The following is a 26649-nucleotide window of genomic DNA, read 5'->3' as shown; positions in this document are numbered from 1 at the left end:
TAGATGGATGGGTAGGTGGGTAGATGGGATAGGTAGGTGAGTGGAGGATGGATAGATGGGTAAGTGGGCAGATGGACAGATATGTGACTAGATAGATGGATGAGTATGTGGACAGACGGATAGGTGGGTGGGTGGATGGATAGATAGGTAAGTAGAGAGTGATGGATAGATGGTCAGGTGGGTGGATGGATAGATATGTGAATAGATGAATGGATATGTGGGTGGATGAATGGGTACGTGGGTGGATGGTTGGGTAGGTGAGTGGATGGTTGAGTGGAGAGAAGAAAGTGGATGAAGGTGACATGATAGCTCCCACATGTAATTTTGGGTTACCAGTCTTCGTGACAGTCAACTCTTCCCCCAGACTGTGCCCTTTCTGGCAAAAACCTTATCTTCTCTCTTCTCAGCAGAGCAAGACCAGAGCTGATCACCAAGCATGGTTTGGAAACCCTGGTTGGCATAGCAAGTTCAGCCTTGGTTTTGCAGAAGATGTCCTGTGGTTACTGCCTTGGGGCTGCTCGCAATCAGTGGAGGGGACAGATGATAAACACAGGAGGACTATGCCGTGTGGTCAGGGAGATGCCAGGGGAAGCTCCGGGGTCGAGGGAGCCCAGAAAAAGGGGAAATGCTGACTTCCTAGAATAGTTAGAGGCAGCTCCTCAGGCTTAACCTGGGTCTTGAAGGATGAGTAAGACTATATCTAGGGATTTTTTATTGTTTTGAGAACTTATTCTGGACTTCACATTTGTCTAAGTTCTTTACAAGAACTATCTCATTTGCTCTTCACGACCACCCTAATAGGGAGCTTCCATTATATCTTTTCCACCGATGAAGAAACTGAGATGCAGAGGGAGAAGTTAAATAATTTGCCCTGAATCACACAGCTGGTGAATAATGGTACCAGGATGTAGAACCGAGGTGGCCCGGTTTTGTTTGTCATGTGTTGTTTGTGTGTGTGTTTTGAGACAGGGTCTTGCTCCATCACCCAGGCTGGGGTGCAGTTGTATGATCATGGCTCACTGCAGCCTCCACCTCCCAGATTCAGATGATTCCCCCACCTCAGCCTCCTGAGCTGGAACTACAGGTGCACACCAGCACACTCAGCTAATTTTTGTATTTTTTGTAGAGACAGAGTTTTACTATATTGCCCAGTCTGGCCTCAAACTCCTGGTCTCAAGTGATCTGCCCACCTCAACCCCCCAAGTTTTGGGATTACAAGTGTGAGCCACCGCACCCTGCCTGGTCCGGTTTTAAGATCTTGCTCTTCACCAGCACCCTACACCACCTAGAGAGGAGAAGTGGTATCCCAGGTAAAGAGGACATGATTGCATCAGCACCGTGTGAACCCATAGTGAAGCCAGACTCAAAGTCTGCCCTTTCCTAAAACTAGATTTTGAAAATACAACTGACGTACTTGCTTCTACTAAAGCCAGGAACGTGAAATTATAATAAATTCTGGCCTGGGTAAAAATAAAATATTTAAACTTAAAATAATGTTGTGAGTATTGATACGTTTACTTTTCTGTTTTGCAATACTTAAACTAACCCTTTAAAAACACATAAAAACACACTTGTAAGGATGCACCTTTTCCCCTTGCCTCAGGCTCCAAATAACACTCTGCACAGCACTCTAAGAGCCTGTCTTTACATGAAATTCTGATATTATGTTAGTTGTGGGGTTTTGGCGCTCATTTCGATCTTTTTAAATATTGATGTAAAATTTTAGTTATAAGTTTTTGACACCTGTGGCAAGGGCCTTCTTTGTTTGCCCCAGACCTGAGGCAAAGAGCTATGACAGCCCCCTGCACTAGCTGGAGTCACGGGTGGATGTGGGAAAACCAGATGAAAGGACCCTGATGAGGAGACTTTAGGCCAGGACACAGGAGGCTTTTTAGGCCATGATGAGGAGCTTAGATTTATCCTGCGGACAATGGGAAGCACTTAAGTATTTTAATGAAGAAAGGGGCGGGGTCAGACTTGTGTCTTAGAAAGATCACCGTACCCTGCCTGTTGGACCATCAAGAAGGCTGATGCACCGGCCAGGTGAAAAAGGACAAGGCCTAACCTAGGGCAGGGGCCGTGCAGATGAAGGTCGGGGTCATGGGGTGGGCAGCATCGTCAGAGCCCCCAGGCTGAGCAGCAGGAAGCTGAGTCTGGGAAGACTCTGGGAACTGCCCTGAAAATGTTTGGTTCTGTTTCCTCCTCACCTAAACCTTACCTTGAATTGTAATAATACCCACATGTCAAGGACGGGACCAGGTGGATACAATTGAGTCATGGGGGGTGGTTTCCGCGTACTGTCACATGTCTCGCGATAGTGAGTGAGTTCCCACGAGATCTGATGATTTTATAAGAGGCTTCCCCCTTCCCCCACCCACGTTCCTCAGCTCTTCTCGCTGCTACTGTCAATGGGAGGACGCATTTGCTTCCCCTCCTGCCGTGATTGTCAGCTTCCTGAGGCCTCCTCAGCCATGCTGAACTGTGAGTCAATTAAACCTCTTTCCTTTATAAATTACCCAGTATCGGGCAGTTCTTTATAGCAGTGTGAGAACAGACTAATATGCACCCGGACTCTGGGAGGTTACGCTGTGGCGCCATCATGGCCGGCGTCATCGGGGGGAGGGGCCAGGAAGGCAGGTGAGTTCACCCACACGGGGAAAAAAAAAAAATGCTGCTTCTGCAGCCCTTCCCTGTTACCTAGAGTGAGGTTCAGCGAGAGGACTGTAACAGACAACACCTGAAATCAAACGTGTAGTCTTCGAAATTGTGTGGACCCTCAAAGGAGGGCTGGTTAGGAACTAGAGGGCATAAGAGACAAGTAAACAATAGACCCTTCATTTTCGATTTCCCGTCCCTGGCGTCGAGCGACACACTTTTCATTCCCTAGGACTTCCAGGGATCCAAAGTCCTCCCTTGCCTTGCTTTTGCGAAGCCCATGATCTTGCATGGAAACCTAGGAAATAAAAAGTGTTGCCAAAAGCAACATCCAAGACATCAACCCATTTTTCAGCCTTCAGTAAATCTGCTCCTCGCGCGCACACACACACACACACACACACACACACACACAACAAAAAACTTAAAATCAAATGTTCATATCATATTTATTTACTATAGGCAAAAACTGGAGACAACCCAAATGTCCATCAACAGGTGAACAGAGAAACAAATTGTGGTATATTTATACAATGCAACATGACTCAGCAACAAAATAGTACAAACACCACATGCACATTGTGTGCACACCATGAATGAATCTCAAAAGCATTATGCTGAGGGAAAGAACTAGATGCAAAAGATACGTACCGTATGACCCCATTTAAGAATTCAAGGACAGACAAAACTAATCTATGGTGATAGATTTCAGAGCATGGTTACCTGGGGGAGATGGGAGAACGTGAGACAAACTATTGGCTGAAAGGAGTACGAGGGAGTATCCTGAAGTGATGGAAATATTCCATGTATTGATTCGAGTGGTAGTCACGCTGTTATATACATGTTAAAAATTCATCGACCTGTACGCTTAAGATTTGTGCATTTTACTGTATATAAATTATGCTTCAATTTAAAAATATATAAAAACAAATAATTTGTAAAAGAGGAAGTGATTGATGTGTGTGTGTGTGTATAAATCTATGTAATGATGATAAAATGCAAGTTTCAGCTGTAACCTATTGCTATAAATCAACACTGTCCAATAGAATTTTCTTTGGTGATATAAACGTTCTGTCCAATATGGTAGGAATTAGCCACATGCAGCTATTGAATACTTGAAATAGCACGTGAGTGGCTAATGCAACCGAGGAACTAAATTTGTTGCTTCATTTTAATTAATTTAAATTTACATTTAAATAGCCACAAGTGGCTAATGGCTACCATTTGGGACATTACAGCATAGATTTAGGAAGATGCCAAACCAAGATGTTTAAATTTTCCACTTTGAGCCAAGCATGAGGACCTTCAACAGGACCACTCAGAAAGTCTGATATGTTCAGGGACAGGGTTAATGCTTTGGAGACAGGATTTTTTTTTTTTTTTAGAAGTTCTGTTCCCTAATCATCCTGTTTCTTCTGCAACCAATGTCCCATTTACCTTACTTTGTCTCTTGATTAATTCAGATTCTCCTCAAGTGTTTGAGGATCCTTGGCCATTCATTCATGTTTATGAATGAACTGTTCTGACCAGGAGCTCTCCAAGGGCAGGGCTGGCCACTGGTGGGCTTCATGCCACATGAATGATCAGAAAGTCAAAATTATACCAGACCTACCCCCCTCAAATGCCAGAAGGCCGAGGACCTTACTCTCAGACCCCAGCTCACACTCACTACCCAAATTCTTCCCAGACATTTATGGAATTTCTTAAGAAATAATCATTCTCTTTTGTCCTGGGGGTAAATTCCGGACTCTCATCTAGTCTGCATTTTGGGAAAGAGAGTGAGGGTTGTGAAGGTCAACTGTTTTTGTACGCATTGTCAATTATTCCTCCTATTTTCAGCCTCACTCTCTCGTCCTAGGCCAGCCTAAAGTACCTGTCATCTCTGTCTGTGACCTTCTCTGGGCTGCACTAAGCTTGTCCCCTTTGCATGTATTCCAAGCTGAGAGTTTCTCCACTTTGCTTTCCAACCAGCATTTCTTCATATACTTCTTCCCTTCCGGAAATCTGTTAAAATGCCTCATTCACTGCCCCTCCCCATTGTCTTCCTTGTTAGAGGACTATACTATTGTATTCCTTTACTGTCATTTTAGTGGAAGGAGGGGATATAATGTGCTCAGTGCAGCATCTTGAATAGGAAGTCCTCCAGGAATATCTTTAAACTCTCATGGACACAGACAGGTCTCCAATCTCTGCTACCTCTTGAAGAAAATTCTCAAGGTCTCCTCATTATCATATGACCTTGAATTGCATTCCTCCTCTGGGGTGGGGTGAAGGGAATAGGATCTGTAAGACCAGGGTGGAGCAGAAGGGATGAGCAGCACAGCTTAGTATTAGAAAGGATGGGAACTTCCACTTCCGCCCGAGATGAACTAGTAAAAGGATGCCTAAGGACCCAAAACCACTTTAGGGAATAGGCAGTGGTAGGGGGGCCTGAACTCACTCTTGGTTAGACCCCTGAGTAGCCTTCCCAAAGGGCTTAGGGAGGGAATAATGTCCTGAGCCCCCAGGAAGCCAGGCACCATGACAGTGAGATGAAGAATTAGAACCACAAGTAGTGGGAGCCATCCCATGCCCCTGGTAGGCTGAGCACCACCAGGTTAACTGCTAAGGGAGGGAGCAGGCTGACAGAGGCCCACGGGCTGCCACTTGCATGTGCTGAGCAGGAATCTATTTCAGAAGGCAGAACACTGCTTGAAGAACACAGCACCATCTAATAGGTGGCTATGTTTGAAAGTAAAGAACTTGTCATTTTTGACACAGAGAAAAAGGCGGCTGTGCAGCTGGAATATGATTAATTCCCAATCAAGGTCTGTCTGTACTGATCAAAAGACAACCAGATAGAGAATTGAAGAAAACAACAAAAACAGTTTGAGGATGATCCACTTAGACGAAAGGCCTCTGTTGTCCTTTAATACACACACTCATTGACCTCTTCTTTCAATATTACAGAGAGTTGCACGTGTGTAGAATTAATTATTTATTGTTTGAATATACAGGTTGAACTCCAGCGCATTTCACAGTCCTTGGGTAGACCTGGAGATGAAGTAGTCCATCATTAAGCAAGGAGGTTGTCAGGTTTTAAAAGCCTTGTGCTAGGCAGGGGTCATATTCAGAATAGTTAACTAGTGTAGGCATAGGCAGTAACCAGTCAGAATAAACATTGACCTTAATAACCCATCCAGTCAAACCAGTACTGACAGTCAGCCTGCATACATGCGCACATAGCTTCTGCAAAGCGGAATGAGTTCTGCTGGGCTGCACTACCTGGCTGCTTGGCCAAGCCTGAAACCTTCGGCCTGTGTTGTTTGCTACTTTACTCTGGATATCTGTATTGGAGGAGTCTCTGGGAAAATTCCCTTTGGAACCTGAGCTCCCCTTACATCTGCCACTTTCTCCCTTAGTCACATAACTATCCCCAAATTAGCAAGATGCCTATATGCCTTAAATTAAGAGCAGGCTGGTGCAGCATCAGGATGCACCAGTCTAAATTTAGACCCAGTTTTTTGCTGGAAATGGAAGAGCGTGTTTGGGTTTTAGTAATAGAATTTTAAAAGACTGGTATGGTAGATCACTTGTGCATGGGCCACCCAACTCCTGAACACCTGGCTATTCTCAGTAACAGCTGTAACTATACAGTCTTATGTATCAGGAGTTGCATTAAGAAACTAGTAACAGAAAATGGCAATAGTTTATTTCTCTCTTATATACAAGGAGCCCTGAGATAAACAAAAGAAAATATTCTATAGTAAATAGGAGCCAGGATCTTCCATCTTTATGTTCTAGCATCCTTAGAACATGGTTTTCATCCTCAAGGTCACTTCATGATGACTTTTGGGGCTCCAGTCATGTCTGAATTCTAGGCAGAAAGCTAACAGGAGAGAAAAGGCCAGGCGCGGTGGCTCATACCTGTAATCCCAACACTTTGGGAGGCCGAGATAGGCGTATCACAAGGTCAGGAGATCAAGACCATCCTGCTAACATAGTGAAAACCCATCTCTACCAAAAATACAAAAACTTAGCCAGGCTTGGTGGTGGGCACCTGTAGTCCCAGCTACTTGGGAGACTGAAGCAGGAGAATCGCTTCAACCCAGGAGATAGAGCTTACAGTGAGCAGAGATCGTGCCACTGCACTCCAGCCTGGGTGACATAGCAAGACTCTGTATAGAATAGAATAGAATAGAATAGAATAGAATAGAATAGAATAGAATAGAAAAAATAAAATAAGGAGGCAGAAGTCACATACCATTGCCTCCCCTTTGTTAAAGCACTTTCTCACAAGCTCTGCCCAACCACTTCTGCTCCCAACCTATTGGTCACCTCTAGCTGCAAGAGAAGCTGGAACACTTGGTCCTTTAGTTAGACCCATTGCCACATAAAATAGAATCAGGGTTCTGTCATGAAGAACAAAGAAGAGAATGGATATTAGGGAGGCAACTAGTATTCCTGGCTTCAGCCTATATAAGAAAGTCCCATGACTCTCTCTCCCTCTGGGGCCATATGAAGAGACAAGAGATGCCCCCCAAAACCTGCCACTGCTGTTGCACCAGCTGAGGCCTCCTGCAAGAATCAGGAGCAACCCTCCCCTGAGCAGATAAGGCTGACCCAGTTGCTCAGGGACCCACAGGCAGCCAGAATGGAGCCTACCCTGCAGGGGCAGTGGGAAGCTGTAAGCCTTTCAGCCCGGACCTTTCCCTCTGCTCCTCACTGGGTTGCGGGATGTGGCACCGAAGCTTGGAAACCTGAGCTCTCCATGAAGAGGTCACTCATACAAGAAAAGAAACTACTGTTCTCAGCACCACTTTCAAAAAAGGAAAATTAGCCTAGAGTCACACTGAGAAGACCTCAGAGAGACCACCTCAACTCAAGGGTGGACGTGGAGGATCAGTACTAGAAGTCCAGAAAAACCATCAGCAGGGCTGGGAGTGATGGTCACCGCTTTCTATCCCAGCTACTTCTCTTGGGATTTCGCAAGTCCAGGGAATGAGGGCAATCCGAGTATATGGGTAACAGCACTGGAAACTCCTCCTGGGGAAGCTGGAGAGACGGTGAGGCAGGGGTGGCTTCAGACCTGAAAGAAATTACATCCCAATGAACTCATATTGAAACCCAAATCAGAATGTGAGGAAGGAGGTTCAGATGCTGACCCTGGGGGAGATGGACTGAGGAGGGAGGTGTCCTTCCTGTTTGGGGGCTCAGAGAAGCCTGAGGGGGGTTAAGCTATTTTTCAAGCATGAGGATGATTGGGTTGTGGACGATTGGGCAGCATCCTTTGAAAAGTCAGTGTGACATGAGCAAAGTTAGGAGAGGGGACCTTGACAGCTGGGGGCTTTGACTGTGTCCCTCCCTCTTCCTCCTGCTTTTCCTTGAGCCCATGAATTTCCTTGCTGCTTCCTAAAGTGGACAGGTGAAAGGTTTCTTCTGAGGCTAGCACTTCAGGCCCAATTGGTTGCTTCAGCAAGCAAGGACCACTAGTACTCCTCTACCACAGCCCACACCCACTGCCTAGATTCTGTCCGCACAGCACTGGCACTCAGTGCAATTTTTTTGGACAAATTAATGGGTGAACAAATACACAATTGAAAGGGGGCCACCAGTGCAGTTGAACCTGCTCTTTGAGGGATGTTCTCCATGCAGAGAAACACCAATCTACAAAGTGGACTTGTTTCAAGTCCACCCAGGACTATGTCTCAAAGGGAAAAGTGACCCGTAAAATATGTTTGTGCCGTAAAACGAATGATCCTAGTGTCAATTATTTAGAAACAAGCCCCTAATGTGAACAATCAGAAGTGAGGAAAAATCGATACACTTCTTCTCATTGTGTAGAAATGGAGAACAAGCTTCATTTTACTCCAGCCCCAGGGAGAAAAGAGCAAATTAATGATTCCTGTCAAGGGCTCCTGTGCTACATCTCTACCCAGAGCCTGGCTCAGGAAGGTGCAAGTTAAATGGGTTCAAGGGTTCTGATCTCAGGCCCAAAATGCCCAAGTGAATCCAGGGTGCACGCATGTACACACAACACATAATAGACAGAGGTGTACATATGTGTTCTCATGTGCCTTATGCATGCACACCTATGTACACACATGCCTGCACATAGTCATATACATACATAGACACATAGTCATACACATACATAGACACATCTGTCTACACACATGCATGAGCAAAGATGACATGTTCACTCACACAGGTGCACGTATGAACGTTGACACACGTGTGTGAGTACCTGAACACAGATGGCTGTACCACTCACTCACATAGATGCTTACCTGTGGGTCTCAGGCACATCATGCTTGCTGAATTCAATTACAGTGCTGTGTGGGGTGTGGCCAACTGATAAAGGAATAGATGAAGCTTGCAGCCCTCCCAGGAATCTGCTGACTTCTTCACCCCTAGTTGGCTACCAAAAGGGCTTCCCTCACCCAAGACATGTAGACTTTTATGGAGAGATACACACTTAGAAAGTCATGTTGGACCGGGCACAGTGGTTCACACCTGTAATCCGAGCCCTTTGGAAGGCCAAGGCAGGCTGATCACCTGAGGTCAGGAGTTCGAGACTAGCCTGGCCAGTGTGGTGAAACCCCGTCTCTACTAAAAATACAAAAGTTAACCAGGCATGGTGATGTGTGCCTGTGATCCCAGCTACTCCAGAGGTTGAGGCAGGAGAATCACTTGAAGCCAGGAGGCGGAAGTTGTAGTGAGCTGAGATCGCGCCACTGCACTCCAGCCTGGGCGACAGAGCGAGACTCCGTCTCCAAAGAAAAAGTCATGTTGTGCATACACATACAGCACACATTTAGGAATACTCGTACTGGTTTCCTATTGCTATTTATAACCAGCTGCCACAAACTTTGTGACTTAAAACAACATACATTTGTCATCTTAGAGTTCTGGAGGTCAGAACTCCAAAATGAGACTACGAGGCTAAAATCACAGTGTTGGCAAGCCTGCGTTCCTTCTGAAAGCTCTAGGGGAGAATTCACGACCTTGCCTTTTCCAGCTTCTGAAGGCTGTGTGCATTTTTTGGCTCATGGCCCCTTCCTCTGTCTTCAAGGCTGGCAGCGTAGCAGTTCAAAGATCTCTCTGATCCTCTCTCTTCTATTTATAACGACCCTTGTGATTACATTGGGCCCACCCAGATCATCCAGCATAGTCTCCCCTTCTGAAGGTCAGATGATTAGCAATCTCAATTGCACCTGCAACCTTAATTCCTCTTTGTCATTTCCGGGAACTGGGATGGGGACATATTTGGAGGTCCATTATTCTGCCTACCACACTCACACACATTCACAGTAAAGAGAACGGCAGCGTTTGCAGGCTGAAAGGCAGAAAAGCTTGCTGGTGAGAGTATGGGTTTTAGAGTCAGATCCATCACTGAGGTTTTTTTTGTTGTTGCTTGTTTGTTTTTTGGTTTTTGGTTTTTGTTTTGAGATGGAGTCTCCCCCTGTCGCCCAGGCTGGATTGCAATGGTACAATCTCGGCTCACTGTAACCTCCCCCTCCCAGGTTCAAGTGATTCTCCTGCCTCAGCCTCCTGAGTAGCTGGGATCACAGGTGCCAACACACCCGGCTAATTTTTGTATTTTTAGTAGAGATGGGGTTTCACCATGTTGGCCAGGCTAGTCTCAAACTCCTGACCTCAGGTGATCTGCCTGCCTCAGCCTCCCACAGTGCTGGGATTGCAGGCGTGAGCCACCGAGCTGGGATTGCAGGTATGAGCCACCGCTGAGTTCTAACTCTGGCTCTGCCTCACATAGCTGTGTGACCTTGGGCCTGTTTCAGAACCTCTCTACACAGATGCTACACCTCAGTTTCAGCATCTGTGAAATGGAAATAATCACATCTGCATTCTGGGATTATTATACGGGTTAAATGAGATAGTGCATGGAAAGTGACTGGTAGAGTATCCATCAGTCAGCTTTGGCTGCAAAACAACCAACAAAAATCCTACAGATGAAACCCCTAAATGTCATCTCCCAAGGCTGTATCGTAGTGGCCACACCTCCGGTTTGGTAAGACACTGTTTTGTTTTCCCACCGTGTAATTTCTGGCCTCTTTATAGTTCTTTGAAATTCTGCTTGCAAGCCGGCCAGTTCCTCCTTGAGTTTAATGCAATTAGCCGTAGTCAGCACATACTTTCAACATCCTGCCCCAGAATCTTTTCATCCAATTTGACAGATGCTTCAGGCACATTCTTTACTTTCCAGGCTATTCCAAGTGACAGCTGTGCCGAAGGTTTTGCCGTTACGTAACATGAGTGCCCTTTTACTAGCCTCCTACAACACTTCGCTCACCACCTGCCACCCGGTCTCAAAGCCAGTGCCATGTATTTCAGGTTTTATGAAAGCATTCCACTTCGGATACCAACTACTGTATCGGTCAGCTATTGCTGCGTGACAGCCACAAAAGCTCAGTGTCAGACAACAACACATACTTCTCACTCATTTGCCTGTGGATTGGAGATTCAGGGGGAAGGAACCAGTGATAGACAATAATTTAATCTACCACACATAGTGAGGATTTAGTGATTTTTCAACAAATGTCGGCCATTGTTAGCCGTGCTGCCAGCTCCTCATACAGTGACATTCCATAGTAAATATGCAGAATTGGCTTCTAATCCCAACTCCACCATTACCTCACCGTGAGGCTTACAGAAGTCACTTAACCTCTCTAGGCCTTGGTTTCCTCACGTAAAAAGTGAGGAGGCTGAGTGCAGTGGCTCACACTTGTCATTCCTGCATTTTGGGAGGCTGAGGCCGGTGGATTTCTTGAGCTCAGGAGTTCAAGACCAGCCTGGGAAACATATCAAGACCTTGTCTCTACAAAAAATACAAAAATCAGCCGGGCATGGTGGCATGCACCTGTAGTCCCAGCTACTAGGGAGGCTGAGGTGGGAGGATTGCTTGAGCCCGGTTGCAGTAAGCTGAGATTGTGCCACTAAACTCCAGCCTTGGCGACAGAGCCAGACCCTGAATCAAAAACAAAAAAAACAAAAAGTGAGGACAGTGGAACTAGAATGTCAGATATCTGATGTAACTTTCACTTTTCCCCTTCCAAAGTCTGTGGCAGACTCACAAATAGATCCAGCCACCTTTTCCTCTGAGCCTGAACTTGAACTCAGAATTAATCTCCAGAAGGGGCACCATGTGGCCACCACTAAAATAATCTGAAATTGGTTCACTTAATAAATGATTTCTGTATCCTGAACTAGAATTGCCTCACTTAGAGCAAGATGTAACGTTGGCTATCATCCAGCTCAACCTCCTTCTTCTGAAGATGCAGGAATTTAGGTCCAGAGAAAGAAACAGTATGTCTAAGAGCACACAGCGAGTTAGTGGAAGGCCATGCCCAGAATCTGCGCTGGTATTCCTTTCACACCACACAGCTGGAGAGAGAGGTCACTGGTTCTCAAATGCAGGTCTTCCCGTTCCAGCAATGTCCTCTCCCTCGGCTCTCTCATAGACACAGAACTGGGGGAAATGATTCCACTGGGTGGAGGGAGAGGGAGCTCTTATCATAGCTTGGTAGGAGTCGAAAGCTCTATGAAAGGCGCAGCCCTCTGTCTGCCGTCTCTACAAAACTCACGGTCTTCATTCACACTGGTTCACTGGACATCCTTTCTGTATAGTCTTTGAAACGATTTTACCAACATAAGAAAGGAAGGAAGTTAACACCCTTCAAAAAGGCCAGAGAGTAGAGCAGATGAGAGCTCATACTGGACGGAGATAACCTGGGTTTGCATCTTGACTCCAGCACTTACCAGCTCTATGATGTTGGGCAAGTCACATGTCACTTATCGCGCTGTGCCTCAGTTTCCTCACCTGCAGAGTGGAAATACTAATAGTAATTACCTCAGAATGGTTATGAGGAGGCTGCTTAATATAGATGTTCAATATATGTAAAATATACATATAGGACTTAGAAGAGTCTCTGGGACTTAGTAGAATTATATAAACATCGATTGTTAGCTATTCCAGTTTTATTACCTTACAGTTGTAGAAAATGCAGCAATTTGGAAAGCTCTGCTCCCTGCAGCCCTGCTCTCACCTGGCAGCATTCTGCCACCGACCAGATGAACCTGAAAGCCCCTCAGCCACCTCCAAGACGTCGTGGCTTCACATAACTCACATGGACATAGGTGGTGAGAGACGCCGCTAAGGAAAACTTCTTTTTCCATTTGATGAGAAACTAGAACTCAATTTTCAAGAAAGTCCACATGTTTTTAGGGCTGCTTTTAGCAGAAAGGAGCCACTGAGTGGAAAGTTTCAGGGCCTTTTCTATTGGTGTGTGTGACTCGTTTAGATCAATGGTGATAAATGAGGGAAGGTCATGGGAGCTGGGGCAAGGCAGCAGGATTTAGTGGGGGGAATCAGAGCTCCATTGTTCACAATGGATTGCTGGAGGAAATGCTGTTTGCTTGTGAGTCATTTGCAATTAACTCCACCTAGGATGAAAAACAGTGTAGGTATGAAAATGTTATATTACCCCTGTAATAATAACCGTTAGCAGATGCTGTGGGCATGAAGATTGTTATTAATGACTTTGGGGAGAAAAAGGTTTGTGGAAAATGTTTGATTCGAAGGGAGAACATGGTTCTTGCTCCACCCCTGCCTGTTTCGTTGGCCACAGCACTGGGAGTTTATAGAATGGCATGAAAAGGAGAAAGCCATCGTGTGCAGAGGGACCTGATCTGGCTCGTCCAAGCTGATGGGAGCTCTCCATCCAGATGTGGAGGCCTGGAGCTCTCCGTGCCCCTCCCGCAGGGAGGCTGCATCTGGGCTTCTCGCACTGCTTTAGGTCCTGAGTCCTTGGAGGTCTGGGGCGTTGCTGCTCTTGTGCACACCTGAAGGGCCTCTGACTGGAAGTGTCACACTCCAGGAAGAGCCACAATTTGGTTCAGCACAGCCATCATTTTTGGGGTGCTCATTCTGTGCCAAAATCTCAACTCTCACCAGAGTGTTCCAAAAATTCAATCCTAAGAAGCAACAAAAACGTCTGACCCTCCTCTCCCAGGAGTCTTCTAAGTCATCAGAGCTTGCAGCACATCCCACTAACGTCTGCCTTTGCAGCCTCATCCTGCACTCTGCCATCCTGCACCCCGTCGCCCTGCACCCTGTCATCCTGCACCCCTCCGTGCTGCACCCCCCTCTGTCCTGCACCCCGCAATCCTGCACCCCTCCATCCTGCACCCCGCAATCCTGCACCCCTCCGTCCTGCACCCCGCAATCCTGCACCCCTCCGTCCTGCACCCCGCAATCCTGCACCCCTCCGTCCTGCACCCCGCAATCCTGCACCCCATCATCCTGCACCCCGCAATCCTGCACCCCTCCGTCCTGCACCCCGCAATCCTGCACCCCTCCGTCCTGCACCCCGCAATCCTGCACCCCTCCGTCCTGCACCCCGCAATCCTGCACCCCATCATCCTGCACCCCGCAATCCTGCACCCCTCTGTCCTGCACCCCTCCGTCCTGCACCCCGCAATCCTGCACCCCATCATCCTGCACCCCGCAATCCTGCACCCCTCCGTCCTGCACCCCGCAATCCTGCACCCCTCCGTCCTGCACCCCGCAATCCTGCACCCCTCCGTCCTGCACCCCGCAATCCTGCACCCCATCATCCTGCACCCCGCAATCCTGCACCCCGCAATCCTGCACCCCATCATCCTGCACCCCATCATCCTGCACCCCATCATCCTGCACCCCGCAATCCTGCACCCCTCCGTCCTGCACCCCGCAATCCTGCACCCCTCCGTCCTGCACCCCGCAATCCTGCACCCCATCATCCTGCACCCCGCAATCCTGCACCCCTCTGTCCTGCACCCCGCAATCCTGCACCCCTCTGTCCTGCACCCCTCCGTCCTGCACCCCGCAATCCTGCACCCCATCATCCTGCACCCCGCAATCCTGCACCCCTCCGTCCTGCACCCCGCAATCCTGCACCCCATCATCCTGCACCCCGCAATCCTGCACCCCTCCGTCCTGCACCCCTCCGTCCTGCACCCCGCAATCCTGCACCCCGTCGTCCTGCACCCCGCAATCCTGCACCCCATCATCCTGTACCCCGCAATCCTGCACCCCATCATCCTGCACCCCGCAATCCTGCATCCCTCCGTCCTGCACCCCACAATCCTGCACCCCGCATGGCCCAGATGGCGCAGGGCTGAATCGCTCTGTGTGGGATGGCAAAGTGATGGGCGGAGCAGTGGTTAAGCGCGGGCTTTGAGGTTAGCCCTGACCAGATTTGCCTGCGACTTTGCCTCTTCTTAGTGGTTTTTGGCAAATGAGCTCACCTCACTGATCCTCCATTTTCTCTCTCACTCTCATATGGGCAAACAAATAATATGTATCCCCAAGTACTTTGTTTTTTTTTTTTTTTTTTTTGAGACAGGGTCTCGTTCTTTTACCCAGACTGTAATGCAGTGGCATGATCATAGTTCACTGCAGCCGCAAACTCCTAGGCTTAAGCAATCCTCAACCTCAGCCTCCTGAGTAGCCAGAATCACAGACACACGTCACCATACCTGGCTAATCTTCTCTACCTTTTATAGAAACAGGGTATCCCCACGTTGCCCAGGCTGGTCTCTAACTCCTAGCCTTAAGTGATCTTCCCGTGTTGGCCTCCCAAAGTACTAGGATTGCAGGGCTGAGCCACAGTGCCCAGCCCCCATGTAATTTTTGAGGATTAAATAAGATATAGAAAACACTTAGTTCAGGCCAGGCTCGGTGGCTCACACCTGTAATCCCATCTCTTCGGGAGGCTGAGGCAGGCAGATCACCTGAAGTCAGGAGTTCGAGACCAGCCTGACCAACATGGTGAAACCCCATCTTTACTAAAAATACAAAATTAGATGGGCGTGGTGGTGCATGCCTATAATCCCACCTATTCAGGAGGCTGAGGCAGGAGAATCGCTTGAACCCAGGAGGTAGAGGTTGTGGTGAGCTGAGATCACGCCATTACACTCCAGTCTGGGCAACAAGAGCAAAACTCCGTCTCAAAAAAAAGAAAAGAAAACACTTAGTCCAATCCTGGGGAGTAGTAATAAGCCCTCACATGTTTTCAATGGTGACGTGTCAAACCCCTCACTGTGAGGAACTCCATGTCCAGGCTCTCCCCCGCCCACCACCCTTCCCTTTGGTGCACTGTTCCCTCCCTGAGGCAGCCTAGCCAGCACTTCAGAGCATGAACTTTGGGCTCCACGGCCCCGCCTTTAAGCCCTGGCTTCTCCACTCACTAAGTCTGCAAACACGAAGACGTGTCTTAGTCCTCCAGGCCGTGGTTATGTCGTGTGTAGAATGGGGATAATAGTAGCACATGCCACATCGGTGCTGTTAGGAGGGCTGAGTGAGACAGTGGCGGTAAAGCACTGGGTACGTGGGATGTGCCCCTCAGTGCTGATCTCAGAACTCTGCTAGATGCTGTGGACAGCAGGACTAGAGCAGGAATGAGGTCCATGCCCCAGGAGCTCACAGTCCAGAACTCCATGCTGGCAAAGAGGCGTCTTGGTCCAGGCTTACTCTGCTCAACATTGGGGTGAGCTGGGGCTACAGATCTCTGCGCTTCAGCCCTCCTTTACCCCATTCCCCTCCCTCTCCTTCACTGCCATCGTCAGCCAAATCCTGTTTCTTTCACACCTGAGATCCACAGACAATTGGGCTTAAATCCACACTTTCTTACTGTGTGACCTTGACCTTGGGCACATTGCTTAACCTCTCTGAGCCCATTTTCTCACCTGCGACTGTAGGGACCAAATGAGACGGAGCAGGCAGCATGCCTAGTCCAGAGCCCAGCACTGTTTCCAAGTTGAACTGTTCCCTCCATCCTTACTTTCAGTCCTAAGTGCAAACCTCTCTCTCTCCCGTCTCTTCTCCAGATATGTACTGTGTCCAAACACTTCTTCCAATACAGTTTACCGTGTGGCTCCTGTTGTATTGGAATCTGAGTCTCCTGCGGTCCGCGTCGTCTCTGGAACCACTCTTTCCATTGCATCTTAGGGTAGAAACAGTGGCTGTCTCCCAACGTCAGCTCTCCTCACTGGGGTAGATTATTGTGTTTATGGCTGTGACTTTGTTCACTCTTTCTTTCTTTTTCTTTTTTAAACAGGTTCTCACTCTGTCACCCAGACTGGAGTGCACAGGCACAATCACAGCTCACTGCAGCCTCGACCTCCCAGGCTCAGGTGATCCTCCCACCTCGGCCTCCTTGGTAGCTAGGACTACAGGTGTCTGCCACCACACCTAGCTAATTTTTGTATTTTTTTTTTTAGAGATGGGATTTTCGCTATATTGCCCAGTCTTATCTCAAGCTCCTGGCCTCAAGTGATCTGCCCACCTCGGCTGCCCAAGTGCTGGGATTACAGGTGTGAGCCACCGCACCCAGCCCTTTCTTGTATCCATCCCCTTCAGTTATCTTCCCCCTACCTGATTCTGTACTTGCCGTGTGACTTGCTTCAGCCAGTGCGACAATAGCAATGTGTGGCAAGAAGATACTTGGAAAATGTGTGTGCCCTGGGGCTTATTCTGTCTTGTGGCTCTTGGAACCCTCAGACAATCAGAGGAGGAGAGTCTCCAGTATCCCAGCCATCTCAGCAAAGATGTCATAAACCCCACAATCCCAGCTGACCCATGAGCTGACCAAAAATGCAGGAGTGATCCAGGTCCAACAGAAGAACTGTCCTACTAAACACAGCCCAAATTGTTCACCTACAAAATCTGAACTTAATAAACAAATGATAGTTTAATCAACTAAATTTAGGTGGTTTGTTACACAACAAAAACTAACTGAGGTCGGGAACGGTGGCTCACGCCTTAATCCTAGCACTTTGGGAGGCCAAGGTGGATGGATCACCTGAGGTTAGGAGTTTGAGTCCAGCCTGGCCAACATGGTGAAACCCTGTCTCTACTAAAAATAGAAAAATCAGCCAGACGTGGTGGCAGGCACCTATAATCACAGCTACTTGGGAGGCTGAGGCAGGAGAATTGCTTGAACCCAAGAGGCGGGGGTTGCAGTAAGCCGAGATCCTGCCCCTGCACTCCAGCCTGGGTGTCAGAGCAAGAGTCCATATCAAAAAAAAAAAAGGCTAACCGATACACCCATGCCTACCATGCTACACTCAGGTGTTTTGGATGGCCTCTAATTAGTCTAATCCAATCTGGATAAACCCAGTCTTCTTGCCACAGGCTCTGAGATGAATAGAATTGAGCCAATCAGCACACAGAATCCACCAGCCACCAACTTGTTCAGGAAAGGGCATGGGATCCAATTCAAGCCAATGAAACTACAAAGAGGTTTGCTGGTAGATTCTGAGAATAAAGCTTCCTTTATTATGAAAAATCTTTCAGACAGTTTCTCCTCCTCTGGATTTTATGTGTGGATGTGGAGCCAGAAACTGCTACCTCTTTTTTGCCTCCATAAAGGAAGCAGTCTGAAGACAAAGACTAAGCAAAAAGAGAGTAGAGATGAGGGAATTGCAGAAAAAAAGGAAACTGGAGCCTTTGGATTAAGCTAACCCTAAGACCATTTTACATATGGGCTTCACATCATATGAGCCAATAAATTTCCTTATTACTTAAACCAGTGTGAGTAAGGTTTTCTCCTATTTGCAGCCAAAGTCATCCCAGTTGCTTTGTCTCCTATCATAAAATGAAGAATAAATGTCTATTAAATGAATACGCTTCCCACAATAACTTCACTCTGCAAGCGCGTCCCCCAACCTACCTGATGACAAATGGAGGGCCCTAGTCAAGGAATGAGCACTTCACTCCCTCTGAGATAATGGATGTCTTCCCTGGGAATTTTTAAATGTGTGTCCTAGAAGATCTGTCTCTTTGGTGATTAAAGCAATAAGAAGTAAACCTCAGAACTGCATTGTGTCCTGCCACATGAAGAAAGCGATTCATTATGGAAAGGACAAGTGAAACAAACATGTCCAACAAGCAAGATATGGACAGAGAAAAGGACAGACACACACACACACATACACAGAGAGAGAGAGAGAGAGAGAGAGAGAGAAACCGGCCGACCTGTTGGCATCAAAATCCCTGGTTCCAACAGTTCTTGAGACCCAGTTGCTTCCCTCACTGCCCCATAGCTGGACTAATCTACCCTTCCTAGGATACTTGAAGCCAACAAATTATCCTTCTCTTGCTTTAGTGTTTTTGAGGTTGGACCATTCTGTCCAATTTTCAGTCTGAAGTGATCTTTAAAATGTGCTCTACATTCTATCCCCTGATATCATCCTTGATGAACTCAGCATCCGAGATGATATCCCTCTGACATCCTGGTCTTACAGTTCTCCAGCCTCCTCAACTCCAGTAACATTCTCCTTTATATCGCTGCTGCCAGGCCAGGGACTCTGCCGTAACTCTGACCTCTTCCACCTCCAATGTCTCAGACACAGCTGTGATGTCATACCCAACGCACAGACCTAGAGTCAGAAGCTCTTGAAGGATGATTGAAGCTTAGAAATCAAACCTACCTATTTTCGTCCGGGTGCGGTGGCTCACACCTGTAATCCCAGCACTTCGGGAGGCCAAGGCAGGTGGATCACCTGAGGTCAGGACTTTGAGACCAGCCTGGCCAACACAGTGAAACCCCATCTCTACTAAAACTACAAAAATTAGCCAGGCATGGTGGCGCACACCTGTAGTCCCAGGTACTCTGGAGGCTGAGGCAGGAGAATCACTTGAACCTGGGAGGAGGAGGTTGCAGTGAGCTGAGATCATACCACTGCACTCCAGCCTGGGCGACAGAGCGACACTCATCTCCCTACAGATTCTGGACCAAGTGCTGCTCTTAGTGACACCCTGAGATCCCTTGAACCCATGCCCTACGGTCTTGTCCTCTATAGTCAAAGACCTTGTCCTTTGATCCATCTCTAATTCTCAGACCACTGAGCTCTGAGGGGAATTAAATATACATCATGTGCCAGAGCTTCTCAGTCATTTAGTCCACAAACATCGATTGGGCACCAATGATACGGGGTTCACTGGTTGATTAGAGATTAAACCCAGCCCCTGCTTTTGCCAAGCTCTCAGTCTAATGGGGGATCCATACTGTATATCACACATATTATATATCACACATATTACACTGTGTGAGTGCTATAAACAAATAGCATTCACACAGTATATTAAGTCCTATGTTTTAAACAAGAGTATTATAATAACCCAGTGGGGAAGTAGCCACTAGAGAAGGTGCCCTAAAGTTGGTAACTTCTGAGTTCAGTTTTGAAGAACTAGTAAGAATTTGGGCTGGATGCGGTGGCTCATGCCTGTAATCCCAGCACTTTGGGAGGCCGAGGTGGGCGGATCATCTGAGGTAAGGAGTTCAAGACCAGCCTGGCCAATATGGTGAAACCCTGTCTCTACTAAAAATACAGAAATTAGCCTGGTGCGGTGGCACGCACCTGTAATTCCAGCTACTCAGGAGGCTGAGACAGGAGAATCACTTGAACCCAGGAGGTGGAGGTTGCAGTGAGCCGAGATCGTGCCATTGCACTCCAACCTGGGCAACAGAGGGCCTCAAAAAAAAAAAAAAAATTTTGGAGGCAAAGGATACTGCAAGCAAAAAGTAAATGCAAAGTGACTAGCGTATTCATTCATAATTCAACAAATATGTATTGTGAACCTACTAAGTGGCAGGCATTATTACAAACACAGGATTCAGTGAGTCAGACTCTGCCTGTTACTGCCTTTTTCCAGACAAACCCCTAAGCTTCCCGTCACCAATGGGTATGAAAGACCGTGGCATACGTGGAGGACTATTTAATACCCTGGTCACCTGTGAATCTTCTCCGTCACACCAGCCACCAACTGCCATTGATTCACAGACCTTTATATTGGTAACACCTCCACTTTATCCATATTCAGTGGCATCTTGTTAATTTCAGTCAAGTCTGCCAAAGTATCCACATTTTTTAAAATACCAAATAGTCACTCAGTGTGTTTATTATCACTGCCAGGTTTGCATTACCTGCAAACTCAGTAAAGCACCTTCCCTAGCATCTTGATCAAGCCACTCACAGAAGTATTAGACACATTGTACTTGAAATTAAATCATCATCACATGCCAGACACGTGGTGCTGACCAAGAAGGATTGTCTCCTCACTGACATCAAATGATCCCCTCATTCGACAACCCTAATTTTGACTATGTGCTTGACACTGTTCTAGTGACAGATAGGTAGACATAACCAACTATGCTCTTGAAGTATTTTGTATATTCTTTGTAAGACAGACTTACAAAGAAGGCAGCTAGTAACCCTGACAAGAGAAGGCAGGAAATATTTCTGGAAAAAAAAAAAAGGGTGGGGACATTTAGGCTAGCTCTTGGCAGATGCATAGGAGTTTTCAGGGTGGCTAAGAGGAAAGGAACATCCAAGGAGAGAAAACTGTGTGTGCGAACATAATGCTTCGGGAATCTGAGTGCCTGGGTGAGGCTGCAGCTTGGGGCATATGGGGACTGGAAATGTGGGCAGGTACCAGACACTAAGAAGCTCCATGTCCAATTAATTCTTTAAATCCATGTCATCCTCCATCATGTCCACAAAGACATCTTGAGAAGCCACTCAGTTTTGTTGTGGAGCTGAGTGTGCCTGAGGTTCCAAGTAGCACCACTTCTTGATAAATAATTCAAAGCCCTGTCTTCATGAATCCACATACATCTTCTCATTCAAGGAGCGCTGATTTATAGACACTTAGCTTTTGAACACAAAAGGCACTGATTCTATTTTGTTGGGTTTAAAAAAAAAAAAAAGTGCTCAGAATTTACTACACTGACAGACACGCACAGAAGATGAGCACAAGAGGAGCTGGGGGCTATTTATATAAATATATGGGAATTGCGAATGCAGTCCAACTGCAGAGGAACCGTCCTGCCGCCTGCCTCCCAGTCTCTCTATCCCGATGGGCAGAGAGGGACAAGATGCTCTCTGTTCACCCCAGTGATTCCCTATTACAGCTCAGCCCCTCTGCATCACAGATGGGAAAATCATCTAAAGTCATGCAGGACGCATGGAACCACTCAGCTCTGTACCTGGGGCTAATGAAGTTTCCACTTCCTTGAGGCCTCTTCAGTTTCTTCCAATCCAAAGCACTTGTGGACCTCTACAGGGAGGTAGTGTGGCTGAACGGACAGCAGGTCCTGACATGAGGGAGGTTCTGCCACGCACCAGCTGCAAGATCTTAGGCAAACTACTTAATCTCTCTATGCCTCAGTTTTCTCACCTCGGAAATGGGGGTAATGAGGAGTAGATGTCATAAGGGTTAAGGAATGTTGGGAGTGCTGCCTAAACACACTCATCTTTAGTTCAGAATTGTGATGAAGGAACTTTATGTCTTTTGCCATATTTTTTTGTGGAGGTGGGGATTCGTTTTTTGGTTTTTGTTTTTGTTTGGAGACGGAGTCTTGCTCTGTCACCCAGGCTGGAGTACAGTGGCGCGATCTCGGCTCACTGCAGCCTCTACCTCTGGGTTCAAGCAGTTCTCCTGCCTCAGCCTCCCGAGTAGCTGGGATTACAGGCGCATACCACCATGCCTCATTTTTTTGTATTTTTAGTAGAGACGGGGTTTCAAACCATGCTGGCCAGGCTGGTCTCAAACTCCTGGCCTCGTGAGCTGCCTGCCTCAGCCTCCCAAAGTGCTGGGATTACAGGCATGAGCCACTGCACCCAGCCTTTTGTTTTCTTTTATATCATGTCTGCACATGTATGGTGTAAAGTAAGAACTTTCCTTCCATCTGTATAAATACCTTCATCTTGTGTGAATTATTTGGATATTTCTTTAATCCAGCAGCTGTAAGGTGAGTAAATCTAATGTTCTTTCAGGTTGAGGAAACAGGTTTTCTTATTATGCTGTTAAATTGTAAAATATGTAATCAAATTTAAAATAGAAATACCCTAAAATCTTACAATCTTGCTGCAGAACTCTCTCTTACAGAAATACCAGTAGGACCAGGTGAGGCACAAAGTTTAACATTGGTTGTAATGGTAAAAAAAAAAAATAAAGTGGAAATAATTTAAATGTGCATCCATATCTGAATGAATCAATTATAGTATATCTCGACAAATAAAATTCTACACAACCATTTAAAAGGTACCATATGTACAGACTTGGAAAGAAGTCTATAACATATTGTAAAGTGAAAAAGGAAGTTACCACACAATCTGTAGAGTGTTAATACTCATTTTGGATTTTAAAAGCCATGTTTAATAAAAATCACTAATGATTTATTAAATGCTTATTCTTGGCCAGTTATTTAAATGTTTTACCCTTACAGCAACCCCTTGAGATAAATAGTTATCCCATTTTGTAGATGAGGAAACTGAGGCACTGAGAAGTTAAATAATTTTTTCAGAGTTGTGGCGTTAGCAAGTAGTGGAGCCCAGAATCGAACCGGCCCATCTGGCCCCTGACCCCCCCGCCTTCAACTCCGCATGTCAGAAGCAAAGAAAAAGGTCTCAAACTAGAATGGGAAGGATAGTCCTTCTCCGCCTCCTTTATCCACTTTTGTGTTGTTTGGATTTGTTACAATGAGTATGTAATTGAAAAATAAAAATTTTATAAAAGCACCCAACCATGTGGAATCCTTGCCTGGGATAGAAGCTAAGGCGGGTGGAGGGACCACAGACACTTTTCCCAGCCGGGCTAAGCTCAAACCTGACGTCCGCAGATCCCCAATATACACCTTCCCCATCGGCAAGGAGAGGTGTGTGGGGAAAGGCACCAGTTTGGGCCTACGACAGTCTGAGTGCAATCCCGCCTTCACCACCTACCAGCTGGGTGGGCCTTCACCAATGTCTTAACCTCTCTGAGCCCCCACTTCTCAGCTGCAAAAGACTAATGCCACCTTTACAGGCTTGCGGTGAGGATTAGAGAGCATGACTGACGCACAGCGGGGGATCAGGAAGAGGAACTTGTGGCTACCTGGTCCCATCCTCTCTGCAGCCATGGCTCCTGCGAACTTAGCATCACGTGAATAAAGACAAAGTCCGCTGGCTGACGTCATCTGGGAAAATTTTCTTGTCACACAGCGTTCATAACGAACTCTCAAGTCCAAACTCAATTCAGAGAAAGAGGACTTCACAATTATATTATAAATTCAAAAGCCCAGTAACTTCCCAAGTCTCCCCCTAGCTTCAAGGCTCCTCCCATTCCAAGGAACTAAAGGGATGGAAAGAGGGATTTCTGTTCCCACTTTACCCAGTGATCTAGTCTCAGCCCTTGGTGTTCCAAATCTGCTGGGGCGTTTGGAAGAAATAGTTTGCCTCGAGTTTCTCTGTCAGTGGGTCTGGGGACCACCTGGACAATCGGATGCAAAGCTGCAACACGGAAAGAACAAAGCCTTTAGACTTGGGTCCTGCCTTTAGAAACCTGAACTTGAGGGTGCTCAGCACACGGGGGACAGAGAAGGGCTAGGAGGTGTTTTGACCCCTTTAAAGTTTCTATTTCAATTTCAAAATGGCTTTAATATTCTAATATTCTCCCTCCCAATATTATGCAGCATTGCCTGTATTGATTGGATTATCCAGATAATTTCTGGAGTCTCCATTCCCCCTGCTCCCAGCCCCTAACTGGATACTGACCTCAGTGTGAAGGCATTGTCCCTTCTGAAGGTCCTTGTGAAGTCTGTATGATGCTGTGTAATCTCCAAGCAGCTTCGTTTATCGCTATGGTGCGTTCCTACAGATTCTTAGTTTAATGACACCCTTTCTGAAGCAGCAGCGATGGTGCCAAATGGCACTTGCATTTCCAGGAAAGCAGCCAAACTCATTACGTTAATAAAGGAATTTAGCTGTATAGAGATGCCTCCTTCACATACATTCCCGAAAAATCCTCACTCTCACAACTCAGCAGCAGCAGCAGCCATTAAATCTCTGCCTCCACCTGCAAAGCCCTGGCCCCACGGAGTCAAACCGCATCAGCCCTGCAGTCAGCTGCGGAAGACGGGGCACGTCTCAGAGCCTGGCCAGCTGACTTCTCTGCCACTTCTGCCCCCAAAGCAGCTCCCCAAGGTCCCTCTCTCTGTGCCAGAGTGAGCCCCATTAGGGTCCAGAGATCTTGGTCAGGGATGGGACAGGCTCCGTCTGTCTGCCCGGTGGTTATAGCTGGCCTGTCTGGAGTCACAGCATAGCCTGGGCTGGCAGGAAGCAGTTGTCACATGAATCATCACAACAGCCACCTGTGTGGTCTTCCTGCCTCGGTCTTACCGCTCTCTGCTCACATTTCCCCGTTGCAGCCAGGGTAATCTTTCTGAACTACAAATCTCACTGTATCACTCCTCCACCGTGTTGTTTCGGCAGCTCCACACGACTCGCAGGAGGCCAGTCCAAGCTCCTAGTAGCATCAGGCCTCCCAGGGTACCTCCACCACCACTTGCCTCTCCAGCCCCTCCTCACATCATCACCCATCCAGCTCCCAGAACACACCCAGCAATCCCTCACTCCAGGCATTTGGGTGCCACTTTCCAGATGCTGTGATGCCTCCACCAGCCCCTCTGCTTCGTCTTCCTGCATAACTACAGTTTGTCCTTGAAGACTCCATGCAGAAATCTCTTCCTCCTGGAAGCTTTACCTGACCTGCCAAGTTTGCTTAACTTAGGTGCTCCTCTTTTAAACCCCACAGCAACTGGTGTGCCCATACACCGAGCACGTACCACACTGAATTGTGGTCATCTCCTTTATTCTCAGTCTCCACAACGACAGTGTGAGCACCCAAAGAGCGGGCACTGTCTTTTTCACCTCTGCATTCCCACATACCTGGCACACAGAGGCGCTAAATAAATGAGGCCACAGGTCCTGTCTTGTGGAATGGGCCCCGGGGTCCTGCTTGTTGAATTCCTGTATTTCCTGCCCTCCTATCTCCTCAATGACCTTTACAGAAATATCCACCCTTGGCTGGGCACAGTGGCTCATGCCTGTAATCCCAGCACTTTGGGAGGTCAAGGCAGGCAGATCACAAGGTCAGGAGTTTGAGACCAGTCTGGCCAACATGGTGAAACCTTATCTCTACTAAAAATACAAAAATTAGCCGGGCATGGTGGCACGCATCTGTAATCCCAGCTACTCAGGAGGCTGAGGCAGGAGAATTGCTTGAACCTGGGAGACGGAGGTTGCAGTGAGCCAAGATCACGCCACTGTACTCCAGCCTGGATGACAGAGTGAGACTCCATCTCAAAAAAAAAAAAAAAAAAAAAAAGAAATGTCCACCCTTTTTCTAGTACCCAGATATCTCTGTCTTGCCCTTTCTTGGCTTTTTCTCTTCTTCTCTATCATATGTACTTGTCAAACTGAAGCTTTAAGTATTTTCATTTCTCCACTCTTGGGAAAGGTTCCACCTGATCCATCTGCTGCCGTGGAGTGACCAATCCATCTCCTCTCCAGCCCCGGGTCCCTCACCTCGGTTCTTGCGCCTTTAACTCCACCAGGGCTTGGGGAGTCCCTTCACCCTTCTGCCATCCTGCAAAGGGATGTGAGAGCCACCAGGGGGTCAGCCTCTGGTCCACTTGGCCCTGGTTCTGGCTCCAACCAGGTCCCCTAAAACACATTATCACTGCTCCATAGTGGGGGGTGACTGCATGACAGACTTATTTCCCTTAATCTTCCTACACTGATCAATTGTTGAGTTCAGCCAAGCCTCTCAGGAAGGGTTTATATTTCCTATTGGCACCAGCTCTTGGCATAATAAATTGCTGGAGTTTACTAGCATCTGAATGTGTTTCAAACACTCTTCTTCCAAGTGTCAAGGCACAGAAGGTAATTAGCATCCTGGAAGTAGTGGCTACATGTGGGTTGTGGTCTCGCACCAAGCCTCCCACCCCACTCCACCAGGATTCAGAATTCCACTTCATGAGAACCAATGGAAGCATTGATTCAGCCAAGGATCCAGATCACCAAAATCCCCGAAAGGGAATCATACGGCAAATGGCTGCAGGAGGCAACACTGGTGCTTATAAGGGCCACCAATGGCTGGCTTGCAGGGAAACTGTGGCCAAGACAAGA

At 47.3% G+C, this 26649-nt stretch overlaps 1 long non-coding RNA gene across 1 annotated transcript; it reads right to left on the bottom strand.

Moving 5' to 3' along the window:
* Positions 1-3124: 3124 nt before the first annotated feature.
* LOC140708594 (uncharacterized) lies at positions 3125-25071 on the bottom strand. Its single transcript, XR_012088729.1, has 3 exons — positions 24235-25071; positions 12415-12475; positions 3125-7723 (listed from the first exon to the last, which is right to left on the bottom strand). It is a non-coding gene; the product is annotated as an uncharacterized lncRNA (long non-coding RNA).
* Positions 25072-26649: the final 1578 nt, after the last annotated feature.

The sequence above is a fragment of the Chlorocebus sabaeus genome, chromosome 16 (assembly GCF_047675955.1).
Source record: "Chlorocebus sabaeus isolate Y175 chromosome 16, mChlSab1.0.hap1, whole genome shotgun sequence".
Lineage (NCBI taxonomy): Eukaryota > Metazoa > Chordata > Mammalia > Primates > Cercopithecidae > Chlorocebus > Chlorocebus sabaeus.
Note: the sequence above shows the minus strand (reverse complement) of the source record. Positions and strands in the feature narration are given on the sequence as shown.